Source organism: Megalopta genalis, unplaced genomic scaffold (assembly GCF_051020955.1).
Source record: "Megalopta genalis isolate 19385.01 unplaced genomic scaffold, iyMegGena1_principal scaffold0037, whole genome shotgun sequence".
Lineage (NCBI taxonomy): Eukaryota > Metazoa > Arthropoda > Insecta > Hymenoptera > Halictidae > Megalopta > Megalopta genalis.
The window spans coordinates 1,011,073-1,025,504 of NW_027476106.1; the positions used below are offsets into that span (position 1 = coordinate 1,011,073).

Genomic DNA, 14,432 nt, shown 5'->3' on the forward strand with positions numbered 1-14,432 from the left:
AATGGTCACGGTTTTTCGTTGATAACTCGTTAACGGCGCCTCGGAGAAAATTTTTGTAAAGGAAAAAGTTGCTTCGAATGACCCGAGGAACCCGCCACATTCGGATTGCAAGACATTTTTGGGACAGCCTGTATATCGTAACAGAGATTTATTTAATTGAACTGCCGAAGATTGTCTAAAATTAATTATGAAGGTTAACAGAGGAACGGTATCGCAAGAACTCTTTACTTATAACAAAGCATAACCAAAATATGATGGGATATTGTTGACTCGCGTTGAATTATTTCAGAAAATAAGAATTTTATATTTCGAAATCGATTTTTCGCCAGTTTTCGAGATCGAATGCTCCCTACTGTGCCGACGTCTGTCAACGGCGTCCTTCGCAGCTTTCTCCGAACGCCATTTAAACAGTCGTCGCCGAGACCCGGAGTTGTCGAAGAGGAGAAAGGCGAAGGCTGTTGCGCGCAAATTCAAGGTTTCCTCGACGAGAGAGCCAAGGAAGAAGGGAAGAAGGGGGGACACCCTTAATCGTGCGAGCGTCTAATCACCCATGATTGTCCGGTTGCACGCACGCGCGCGTGCGTGCTGAATCTTCGTTAGCAAGATTTTTCGATTTTCCGCGGACGGTGTTTGCGGCAACGTGATTTGTGGCGCACGAGCTCGATGGATCGGATTAATTAGCCGGTCGGTTCCAATTAACCTTTAAACGGTCGACATTTTTCAACATTTATGGCAGCCACGGCACAAATCTCTGCGTATTAATTCTCGTTTGAATATCATTAAAACCTCTCTGTTGAGGTTATGTCTGTTTACGCATGGTTGTATATGCTTATTTATGCTTATGTATGGTTATAAATGGTTATGTATGGTTATGTATGTTCATTAGTTTCAATATTAATGGTTGATAATTGCTAGAGTGCGGATTTTATGACTACGTAAAATTTTAAATACATATTTTCAAATATATATTATCATATATTTGCACGCTATTAAAATCATTAGCAAAAGAAAGAAAGTGACGCACAAAATTATTATTTTGCACAAAGATCCACAGTCTAATAATTACATAATTATAAATTATTATAAATAATTCGAAATTTATAAACGGGAAAACTGAATTTTGGTGGAACGTTTGTATCTCTGGGTCCAAATGGACCCGGCGCGTCTGCCATCCGAGGATTAAAACAATCGGAGGAGCAGACAATCCGTTCGTAATTAGACCGAGCGAATTATACGCTACTGGACTGCGATAATTGCAGCCCAACTGCAAGAATAATATAATATATTATAATATATTATATATTATAATAATATTCTCGCGTACGCGATCGCCACTAATTAGACGCGGACCATTTCGGATCGCTATGTGCTCGTATGCACCGCGCACGCGCCTCCGCGTAAACGGTTAATTATCTCGTGTGTCATAGATACGGACGACACGTTCGCGGCACGTTTACGGCCGCGCGCGCGCGCCGCGGGATATGTATTGCAAATAGGAGAGCTCATGCTACTCGACACCGTCTCCCGTTCTACTTGCAATTTGCTGCAATCGCGGCGAGGGGAATTTTTCTTTTAAATCTTCCATCGATCTCCTCCGGCCTATTGTTTGCTCGTGCGCCGATCCGTGCATCAATTTCTTGCTTGCTAGATTGTTGTTTTTTTCTAAAGAAATTCCTTCGAAATCTCGTCGCAATGTTCGAACAAGTTGCATCGACTTTCGGCGTTCGTCAAATTTTTATTCACTTCATTCTGTTCAATCGTGACTGAACTATTTCGATTCGTAATTATTTATCGTTATTATTTATCGTAATTTATTTACGAATCTTTGAATCGCTTAACAGTTGCATTAACAACCAATCGTTTTGTACCAAGTTATTGTAATCAATAATTATTGAAATTGTAAAGCTAAATTTGTTGGGAATTTATTTAACAATCTGAATAAACGTATGATTGTTATTTTTACAAAACAGCATAAAGTTGCTGCTGTTGATGCTTCCGTAAGCCTAACGTTAACTATACAGCGACCGATCGGTAATTATTAGCAAACTGGTACAAACAAGTTTATTATTATGAACGAATGTGTGCACGAATCTTTTGCTGATTTAGCGTGTCAAATTACACGCCACAGCCCACCAAAACAAATACATAGTAGCACCGACCAGCAAGATACAATTAAAAGCAATGCCACGATTTCCACTTGTGATGGAATAATGCAAGTCCCTGCGCACAATGAGCCGTAAAGCGTTTAAGAAACCGGATCGACGGTAATAACCAGGAAGTAGAAAGCAATTTGAATATCGTGCAAACACGGCCACGAATTCGTCACGTGGAAGACAACGTGTGAAAATGAAAACGGTAACGGCGACGATGTTACAAGAGGCGAGGCGACGCGGGGCGATGCGAGGCGAGGCGAGGCGAGGCGAGGCGAGGCGAGGCGAGGCGAGGCGAGGCGAGGCGAGGCGAGGCGAGGCGAGGCGAGGCGAGGCGAGGCGAGGCGAGGCGAGGCGAGGCGAGGCGAGGCGAGGCGAGGCAAGGCGAGGCGACGAGGGGCGACGCGGGGCGATGCGAGGCGAGGCGAGGCGACGAGGGGCGACGAGGGGCGATGCGAGCCGACGCGGGGCGATGCGAGCCGACGCGGGGGGCGACGCGAGGCGACACGGGGCATCGCGAAGCAACACGGGGCGTCGCGTGGAACGTCCATCGCGATCGTTTTTCACGTCCGCAAATAGCGCAATAATAACGAGCATAAATCCCCGATGGATGCTACTTTACGTGAGTCACGGCACGCCGGTAGTTCCCGTAGATGGTCGTTTTACGATTCACCACGATAATGGTAAATTATAGAGTGTCGGCCGGTAGCAGCGAGTACGTCGACTCCTGGCCATCCTCGATCGACTGCCTCGCTCGATCAAGAAAATCCCCGTAATTGATTGCTGTTACGCGCGATCGAACCGGGGAATTTCGAACAGAAATCGAAGTGTACTCTCATAAATAGACTGCGGATTTTATGCTATTTATAGCAATAATGAGTAGCCGTAATATAAAATTGGGCAGACATAAAATGAACAAGATATTGCTGTTAGATTAGTTTCAGCTTATCGAAATTATTCGAAGGAACTGTTTATTTTTATTTCATTTCTGTTTCTTTACAGAGTCATCTTGGACAAATTTGATTTTGAAGTATTACGCGACGTGGGTTTTTAGGATTTCACAGAAGGATTCTTTCAAATATATAATTTGAAATTTAAAAAATATTAAATTTAATAGTATGTTAATAGCAACGTTAGAAAGAAATTTACTTTCTTAAATTCTATGCGATTAGTCCTGGAAAAGTTGCAGTGTCGGCGTATTACGATCGCATAGTCGGCTTGGATGGTCGTCGACCGTTTGCTTTGTCGAAGGAAAGACCGCTGACAGGGAAAGTTTCGATGGTGTATTTGCATAGCCGGGCAGAGTGCGCATCCAGACGCCTCGCGTATTTACGATGGTCGACCTACGGCCTGATAACAGGCGCGACATAGATCGTTCACGTGATCCACGCCGAGCGTAGATCGTATCAATTGACTTCGATGAAGATCGACCTCATCGTAATTCGATACCACTCGGTCTGTCTGATTCGCGCACGATGCTGTCAGATTTTTTAATCGTATCCCGCGCAGATTTTCACCGGCAAGTCACGAGATTGCGAATAACTCAGTGCTGGCGAAAAAAAAAATAGATTTTTGAAATAGGCTAAATTGACTATAAATATTTGTAGCTTCTCGTGTAATACTGAATTTAGCAAATAAGCCTATTTTGAAATGGTTATTATAATAGTAATTTTATATACAGGGTGTCCCATAACTTTTTCCTTAGCGAGAATGCAATCTGTAGCTTTGTTTACGAGTTATTAACGAAGAAACGATAACCGACCAATGAGAGGCGAGCTCGGCTGGCGCGAGGCGGCCGAGCCAACGAGCGCGCGAAGCCCAGTTCCGCTGATTGGCTCGCCTGGCGCGAGGTGGCCGAGCCAACGAGCGGTCGAAGCCCAGTCCCGCTGATTGGCGCCTCGCGCCAGCCGAACTCGCCTCTGATTGGTCAGTGTTTTTCGTTAATAACTCGTGAACGAAGCCGCGGATTGCATTCTCGCAAAGGAAAAAGTTGCTTCAAATCATCTCGGGGATCATCCCACTCAAGTGTTAACACAATTATGGGACATCCTATATATTTGAAATGCTATTTCCATGTATGCAACTGTTATTAAAAAAAAAAAGTTGATTCGACAATTTCTGTGTTACACGAGAAGATATTTATAGTCTATTTGCTATTTCAAAAATCTACTTTCCCCAGCAAGCAAACCAATTTCCGTCGAACATTTCAGGTACACCGCCTTAAACTGCGCAGTTGAAAAGTATCTGAACGTAAATATTATCGGTTTCGCGATGGATCGCGAATCCGCGATAATTACGCTAAGTGTCTAGTATAGCGTTCGCAAATATTCGATCGCAAAATAGATGTGCGCACGCAAAACTCCTCTTCTCACCAATATTTAAACATTAGCGTAAATACACAACAAATAAATACAAATAAATAAATAAACGAAGTATCTTTTCCTTCTACGAAACGATTCCGATAAAAAAAAATGTCTAATTATTTAATAATCGTAAAGATTTCTTGTACCGAAACTATAAATAAAACGCGTCTCGGCTGGGGGTTTTGCTCGGGCAAGAAAGGAAACCCCATGGACTACGTGACCATGGTCACACGGTGTTCCGCGAGAGCATGCTCATTGACTTTTCATTCGGCGATCCGCTACCGCTGCTGCTGCTGCCATCCGTCGATTTAATAGATCCGGCTGCGCGGCCGTGCGTCTGCGTCACGAGCGCGTGCGCTCGAGAAGAGACACGATCGCACGCGGACCGGCGATACGCGATCGATGTTCCCCCTCCCTCGCGGCCGCGGGGAACGTTCGACCGGTGCGGACACGATACCCGAATTACTTATAGATGACGCGCTCACTCGAGCGAGACACGCTCGTGCCGTTGACCCAGGCACGCGGACCATTAACACGTCTCTCCGACGGGAATAAAGCGAGACCGTCATCCGGGACGCACGAAAAATGCCGGAGCTCGTTATATATCGTATAAGTGTACCGGCGAGATCGCGAGATGGCGAGAGGGACACCATGAAGGACAGGCCCTCGGGCCGTGCTAGAAGCAATTTAACCATGAATTGTCCTCGGACGGATCCAACTAACGTACAAATTAATCAGAGAAACTCTGTTCGATGGATATACAGGGTGTCCCAAAAATGTCTCGCAATCCGGAAATGGCTAAAGAGCTCAATAAGAATCGAGTACAGCCGACGCGAGGCGGCCCGGCCAACCGGCGCGCGGAGCCCGGTTCCGCTCATTGGCACGGTTATTGCTCGCCTCTCATTGGTCCACTGTTTTTCGTTGATAACTCGTTAACGGTGCCTCGGAGAACATTTTTGTAAAGGAAAAAGTTGCTTCGAATGACCCGAGGAACCCGCCACTTTCAGATCGCGAGACATTTTTGGGACGCCCTGTACATAGATGTTTCGCTCCGCGCCGCGACGCGGCGCTGCGATCGCGCGAGAGGAGGACCGGTTACCGGTTAGCTTTTCAGTCACGGACCTTACCGAGCGCGTGACCCTCAAACCGAGTCCCACCAGGCCGACTCGCTCTCAGCGTCCTCAGCCGTGATCTCAACCTGGAAACTCCGCCGCTACAAAATTACGATCGCGTTTCATCGCGTGTTTACGCCGGCCATCCGTCTTCGCGCGCCCCGTTTTTGCCGGTTTTCCGCCATCCGAGCTGCTGTTACACAGGGGAGAGACCGACCTCGGTTGTAACACCGGGGCGGTAATAACACGTGTACTGTCTCGAAATATATGACAGATAATAACACAAAGTTCAGACGTGTAATAATATAAAGCGACGTTTCAGGCGCGGTCATATATCGTGCACGCCGCTGAAAAGAGGTTAGAAAAATATTGGATAAAAATCGGCCAACTTCGATCGACGATAAATCCGCGAAAAATCGTCGTAGAACGACGACGTCTTTTTCAAATTAAAGCTTGGAGTCTCTACTTTAACGTCCTATATCTGGTTTTGAAGTTCGATGCACCGCCGCCAATGTAATCCTTCGAATGCGAGACCATGTTTGTCGTACTGAAAACCGTCGAGTTTGACGAAACGCACGGACGTTGTAAAATTTTTTACGGAGACGCCGTTCGCAGTAGAATGAAGTTTGATCCTTTCTCTTTAATTGAAAAAAAAGTAAATGTGGCTGCGATTTTTTCTCGCAAAGTTACAGCTCTGTGAAGCAGCCTCTGCATCGGTGTTATCGGATCTGCATGACAAGGACGAATTCGACGTTGCCGGTCGAATCTTGCAGATCCTATGCGTGCGTATGTGAATTTGTGCGCGCGCGCGCGCGCGCGCGTGTGTGTGTGTGTGTGTGTGTGTGTGAAAAATTTCAGTAGCGTCCGCTAATCCCTCGTGTTAACGCAAGCTCCAATATTATACATATATATATATATATATATATAATATAATATAATATAATATATATTATATTATAAATAATTATATATAATATGTAAATATATATTGTATATTATATATTATATAATATACATATAGCATATATACTATGTATATGCTATATGTATATGTTATATATATAGGTGCTATACTCCATGAGTATAGCAACCGTCGACAAGCTCGAACACAGCAGACGAAATTGCAGCGAAAGATGGCGGCGGCAAACGAAGCACGGGGTTCGTTCATCGGACGCGCATTGTTCTCGCGTTTACGGCAGTCGACCGCCAGGGATTCCAGGACGGACCTGCGCGAACGATATCCGTCCGGCAGTGATCTGAAGCGCAAAAAAAGGGGCAGAACACGGAACAGTGACGCGCGATCTCCTTGGGCTCTCCGTCGGAACACGGAAAACGGAGGAGACGCGTTCCTCTCGAAGCACATACGTGCCCGGCTGCTGCAATAAATGCCCGGTAATTGTTAATTAACGGAAATCGTCCGATCGGAGCTGCCACCGTAATACTACAGGTCTATCTCCGATATTTGTTTGTTCGGCAACGTAAAAACATCGGACGAGAAACGCGACGAAATACGACACGGGGAAACTGACACGGCGAGAAATCAACTATCTTCGTGAAACTTGATACATTATTTCGAACGAGGAAACGGGCGGCTCACGATCGACGAAAACTTTATTGTTTTCGTCCGTTCACGGTTTTACGATTCGGTTGGCAGCCAGCAGGAAACGAAGAATAACATTTTCAAGGTTACGTTTACGCTGCGAGATGCAGCGCGACAGACGCACGGCGAAGGAGGACGAATTACCATTCTAGTCGGCAACGAATCATGTATCGTTTTGTTCTATTCGTAACGAATTCGATTATTGTTGTGTACCTTGAGATAACGTTTTCACAATGATAGGACACCACGCTAATGGAAAGATGAGGTATTCGATTTATTTTATTTTTATTATTTATATAAATATTTTTATTTATTTTATTTAAATATTATTATTCCAATTTTTATTATATTCACCCTTTGCACTCGCGAAGTCATTTTAACTATGAATTGAAAATTGATTTTCTGTCTTACGGTAATGTCTGTCTTGTACGACTTTAACGAAGAACAGTGGCCAATGAGAGGCGAGCTCGCGAGGCGGCCGAGCCAATGAGCGGTCGAAACTCGGTTCCGCTGATTGGCTCCGCTGCCTCGCGCCAGCCGATCTCGCCACTCGTTGGCTCCGCTGCCTCGCGTCAGCCGATCTCGCTTCTCGTTGGCTCCGCTACCTCGCGCCGGCTGATCTCGCCTCTGATTGGTCACTGGTTTTAATAACTGGTTTTAATAACTCGTAAACGAAGCCGCGGATTACATTCTCGCCAAGGAAAAAGTTGCTTCAAATTACCTCAGGAATCGCTCCTTGCCGGGTGTTAACCCTTTGCACTCGAGTGGTGACTCTGAGGCACCACTAAAATTGTTATATCACGTTCTAAGATCATTCTTATATCATCGAAGCCTAAATTTTAAACATTATTAAGAGTGTAACCGTTGTACGAATCGCGAGACTCAATTTCGTATGCATAAAATGCACTTTCTCCTGCAAAATGGAAATACTGTAAGTCGGAAAAATTATTTTAGATTTACAGTTAAAATCGCTTCGAGTGCAAAGGGTTAATATAATTATGGGACACCCTGTATAAACATAACCCTGCATACCAGTGAACGACGAAAGTATTCGAGCGTCTTTTAAAACGAAATAAGTTCTCTAAAACTGGATAATTGGTAATAGCAATATTAAAAGAAAAAAAGGTGTTTTAATCATTGCATGGTAAACTTAGTAAAGTTCGGTATTAAAAAAGTTTATAAAGAAATATGGAACATCTGCTTTCGGCGCTCCGTAAATATAGTGTTTTAACCTAGTTAAAAGCCAATCAGTTGGCACAATTTAGAACAGCGGAAAGATTAAAAGAGAGACGAAAAATGTGAACGTATAATAATGCGAACTTTTATTAAAACGATCGAAGGGCGAAGAAAAGCTTGCGATTGGCTCCGGCAATTCTAGCAACGAATTTTGATTTCGCGCGAAGATCCGGTGTTTTAGCTGTAGCTACCAGGAATGCGAACGAGATGCGACGTGAATGCGCGAACGAAGGACAGAATGCAACGGCAGAAAATCTCGAATGTAAATAGAAGAGGAAGAGCGCGCCGATTGGAAGAGAGCAACGCCACAGGTGAGCCATCGGCGATCGAGAATGGCAGCGCTCAAGGACCCCGATTCGAAGGTCCCTGGCCCCGTCACCGGTCGTCTCCGATCGATGTCGAGGATCGACGATCGAAAGGAAACGACAACGCGGAAATCGAGGGGGAAATCTGACCGTGACGGCCATGGTACACATCGCGCGTTTTCTGCGACTCACCGGCTGCCGCGCCGCCGCGGCGCGCAGTCGAACGAAGCACCTATTTTCCTTGGACATCCGTATCGGCCCGATTGTCGCAATTTTGCACTATTAAATTTTTAATAAATGATCGTAGCATGAGAAACGTCCAGAAAAAAAAATGAAAAAAAGGAAGAGAATTAAGAAGTAGAAAAATTAGCTGTCTATTGCTGCGATTAATCAAATAAATTTAATATAGATAGTGATATATATATATATATATAGTTATAGATATATATCAATAATAATATATATATTATATATATACTAAATATATACTAGAATATACTAAATAAATATATATTAAATATATTTTCAGTATAACTGAAAATATATACTAAAATATACTAAATAAATATATACTAAATATATTTTCAGTATAAATTAATACATATTCTTTTGTATACATTTAATATATTAGGTTGTTCTACTTCAAAGAATTTTCTAAATTAATAAGTTTTTGATAACTAATCCTCGGATCTTTGGACGAAATAAAAAGAGTAAAAAAATAAATTTCTTCTTTTAATAATTTTAATACGTTTCTAAGTCTCAAAGAGTTGGGAAGGCTTCAAAAAAATTGGTAACTATTTTATAAGAATTATTTATTATGACGCACGTTTAACCTGAACCGTGTAATTGTCGCGTGGAAAAGCGTCTCGTTAAAAGTCCTATTAAATATCGCGTGCAAGGTGAAGCCAAAGGACTGTCTCGAACGAGCCTAATTACCGTCTCCCAGTCAGGTGGGCATTCGTAAACGGGTACGGGAGATGGAGAAAGATAGGAAGAGACGGCCGAGCGAGCAGTCTCAGCTTGTTATCCTTGATCGGTAACGCAATATGTGTCTCACGTAAAAGCGGCGGGCAGAAGCGCGGAACGCCTCGCGGATCACGCTCGGCGCCATCGACATCTTCCTCCGGTCGCGCAGCGATCTGGCAACCGGTAATTTATGGCCGAAACTCGACGAAACTCGGCTACGAATATTCGAGATGAAAATTCATCGGAAAAATTCGATATCTTCGATTTAACGATGGATTTCAATTTTAAATAAAAATAAAATTATTGTGAGCATGCAGTCAACGTGCACAGTAATTGGCGCGCTTACCCTAATACGAAAAAATATCGACAAATACTATAAATATATAAAACTGTACCAAAAAATATTAGAAATATTAGAATGATTAAAAATACAAAAGTCCCCGTTTCTGACAGAAACGCGCGAAGTCCGTGCACCACGTGGCCGGTTGAGACGCCTGGAATCTTCAGATGTTCCGTCGGAACGGCACCGCGACCCTTCTCGAGCGTACGGAAATAGACCGAAGGCGAGACCTTGCTACCAAATCCCGAAATAGTCGAATAAGTCCCGGAGGCTTTCGAACCCTGGCCCGGGAAATAGGCCAATGGCTGGCGGCCGGGCTCGCCGCCGGAGCCCAGGCAATTTCGAAAGCCTTCTGGCTTTTCAGTTTTCCAGTCGCCGTGCGTTCGGCGGTTTCGAGCCTAAACCGAGAACCTTGCGCGGCGGCGGCGAACGACACGGCGAGCGGCGGGAGCCAATCACGGCGAAGGAGCCCGAGGCTCCCCGAGTGCGTGCCGGTTAGCCGTGTCGACGCCGCCGAGCCGTGTGGGATCTCTAAACGGCCGGCCAATTTTAGATGTGTTCCGTGATACATCGCGCGGAGCCCAAAACGGTGACATAACCATCTCCGAACACCTTGGAAGCGTAAATATCGCGCGCGTCCGCGGTGTTTCCACCAGCTTTGCGTCGCACGGTAGTCCGAACGGTAGATTTACATAGCCAGAACGTATTTAAACGTTTTCGCGAAGGCAAACAATTTTTATTGTCCCGGCTACACTCCCCCACAGAAGTATTGGAACGCTCGCGGGAAAGTAAATGTATTTCGGAAACGAATCGGTACGTCGTCCAGAAGACAATTTTGATTTTCTTTCGTGAGATTGACGTTATTTTGATTATAATGTGCAAAAATAAATGAGGACGTCTTTTTTAAATTGGAGCTTGAAATCTCTACTTAAAAATAAATAACTAAATAAATATATATATATATATATATATACATATGTATGTATATATTTATTATAATATATATTATATATATATTATAATGCATAATATAATGTAATATAATATATATAATAATAAATAAATGTTTATTTATTTATTTTTGCAAAGTTATTGTGAAAGTTATTTTTGAGAAAACCGTCCCAATACTCACTCGTGTATTAACGAGAAAGCATGTTTCCTGTTATTTAGTATCCTTAGTTCTCGGTTTCAAATAGCTAATGCTGGCATCATAAACCTCGGGATTACCAAAGGGTCCGCAGGACCCAATGGCCCACAGCTGGCCCGCAGCCGAACCGGCGCATCGCAGAGGTCGAGCATACCTGGAGGGAAATTACATTACAGTACGAACAAACAGCCAGGTATATGTATAAGCGATAGAAAAATAACAGGGAAGGACCGCTCCTGCGCTTATCCTGACTCTGACTCTACTATTCTTGCGGACGATGCAGATTCTGTATAGTAAAAATAAAAGCAATTATATTCTATATAATAAAAAATAAAAGCAATTATGTTCTATACAAGAAAAAATAAAAGCAATTATATTCTATATAATAAAAAATAAAAGCAATTATATTCTGTATAATAAAAAATAAAAGCAATTATATTCTATATAATAAAAAATAGAAGCAATTATATTCTGTATAATAAAAAATAAAAGCAATTATATTCTATATAATAAAAAATAAAAGCACACGTGGACGTGCTCAAAACCTTATACATACATACGCATTTTCACGAGCACATCAGACAAGAAACCTCCAAACAGGTTTATCGAATTTATTTGATTCTCTGCGAGCGTCCCAATACTTTTTGAGCGGGGTGTACACCTCGATGTATGCGGAGAACAATGCCCCGATTTTGCTTCTCTTTTGTACAATGCACTCGTAAATATTTATTATTCGTCAAGTATTGGAAATCGTTGCCTGATTCATTAGGGTCTTTAAAGTGCTGCGATTTTGTTCGCAAGATTGATTCTTTCGTTCCTTTTTTTTTAAATTAAAGGGCAAGAGAATTTGACAATTTCGTGAAACTCAACAATTTTCAATGTGACAAACATGGCCCCACATTTAAAGAGTTACAGCGATGAGGGTGCACCAAACTTAAAATCCAGAAACAGTATGTTAAAGTAGAGATTTCAAGCATTAATCTAAAAAATACGTCATGCATGTAGATATTACATTCATTACTATTATAATTATTATTACTATTATTAATTATATAAATTATTATTATTTATAATAGTAATTAATGTAATATCTACATCTACTTATAATTTATAACAACAATTATTATTGTTTATAATAACTATTATTATTATTATTTATAACAACTATTATTGTTGCTGCTATAACAATTATCATCATCATCATTATTATTATTGTTGCTATAACAATTATCATCATTATTATTATTATTGTTGCAATAACAATTATCATCATCATCATTATTATTGTTGCTATAACAATTATCATTATTATTATTATTTATAATAACAATTATCATTATTATTATCTATAATAACAATTATCATTATTATTATCTATAATAACAATTATCATTATTATTATCTATAATAACAATTATTATTATTATTATTATTATATGTTATCATCTTTGATCGAAAAACGCCAATTCGACGATGCTCTAAATTTCGACCAGCCAAATCGTTCGTTCGGACGACGGTGCGTCGTAAAGCAGCCGGTCGAGTGGTGCCGGTAATATCTCTGGTTCTCGACGATTTTTGCGTATGTTTCCGAACGTTTTAATGTGTTGGCTTTGCGGCAGCGAAATTAACGCTATAAATCAAGATAAGCTTGGTGGCGCGATGCGTCGCGGCGCGCAGTACCACCACATGGCTTCGGAGATAGTTCGCGCTGCCTGTGTGTGTGTGTGTGTGTGTGTGTATGTAATCGTTATCGGGTTTTTGCGAAAAATCGCGACAACGCGTTCGACGCGATTCGGCGTCGGTGCGAAAAGTAGGTTCGTGACGAGGGGGGCGTCCAGGGGAGGGGGGGGCCAGGCGCGTCGCTCGGCGGGACTCTGCTCTTGTCGCGATTTTTAATAATGGAGGACCGTTCTCGCCGGTCCGCGTGGACGACCGATCGCGCGCACCGCCCGTTCGCAATTGCTAATTATGGAGAGTTAGGTTCAATAACAACGGTGTTTAAAACGCGCCGCCCGGCGCCGCGCCGTTATTCGTTATTCCTGCGCGATTCTTTGCCGGCGTAAATATTGTTCCCTCTTTATTTCGATGTTTAGAAGCCGTTGGACTTCGCCGCGATTCGTCGTAAAATATTTTTGCGCTTTCGATTTCAGGGAAATAAACGGTATTGGCTGGCGGTGTACAAAAAGATTTCGCACGCATTTTGAAACGGAATTTTCGTTGCAGGCTCGGATGTTAAAAAAAGTTCTAGAAACATGTATTATTTTTTAATTATTTTATCTTGTCAACCAGTTGATGTTTTTGCGAAAAATGTTTTAGTCACTTTTTGGCAAATTGATTCCTTTAACGTCTCGAAGAAGTTTAAGTCGCTTGGCGAAATAATAAACAAGTTATTCCGTTCTAAAAGGTGTGCGAATATGTACTTTCTACACCGACTGTAGAAGCGGTGCTAGGACAGTGGAGCTGTCAGCTGATCAATTGCTGCGCCTATGATTCGTTTTCGGAATATAATATAATATAATATAATATAATATAATATAATATAATATAATATAATATAATATAATATAATATAATATAATATAATATAATATAATATAAATTATAGCAAATTGTTTCAAAGTAAAAGTTAAGTAAGTTAAGTAAATTGTTACGGAGCAGAAAATATTATATTATAGAAAAATATTAATATAATAATATAATATATTAAATTAATTAAATAATAAAATTAATTTTGAACTATTATAATATTATATTATATTATTATATTAATATTATATTACAACTCTTCCTGCTCGTATAAGCTCCTCGTGGTACTCTCCAAAACAATGATAACACATTATTTGGCCGAAAACAGTGACAGAGATCGTCTGTAGGTTACGTTGAGACCGGCATGCAACAGCAATGAGTGCGAGCGAGAGAAGGATGGCATAAAAACGTAAACACAGTTCGCTCTTTCTTCTCTAACCTCGCCACTCCGCTAAGACGGTTGCCCGAAGCTTAGCCCCCTGTTGAACAGCTCGGAACTGCGACAATAAATGCAGGAACGAACGTAGCAAAATACAGTAAAATAATAGTAATAATGATGACGATGATAAGAACGTAGGGCAGCGCGTGAACGGTCAACCGCCGTTACGCGAGGTTAAAAGTAGCACGAACACTTCGTGGGCCGGTGTGGGCACGAGCCATTCGAGCTAATCGCAGGGTTGAATGAAA

General features: G+C 42.0%; 1 protein-coding gene across 2 annotated transcripts in view; it reads right to left on the reverse strand.

Moving 5' to 3' along the window:
* The window catches only part of TTLL5 (Tubulin tyrosine ligase-like 5), an 86,283-nt gene that overhangs the window by 13,309 nt on the left and 58,542 nt on the right, over positions 1 to 14,432 (reverse strand). The gene's annotated exons all lie outside the window — the stretch shown is intronic.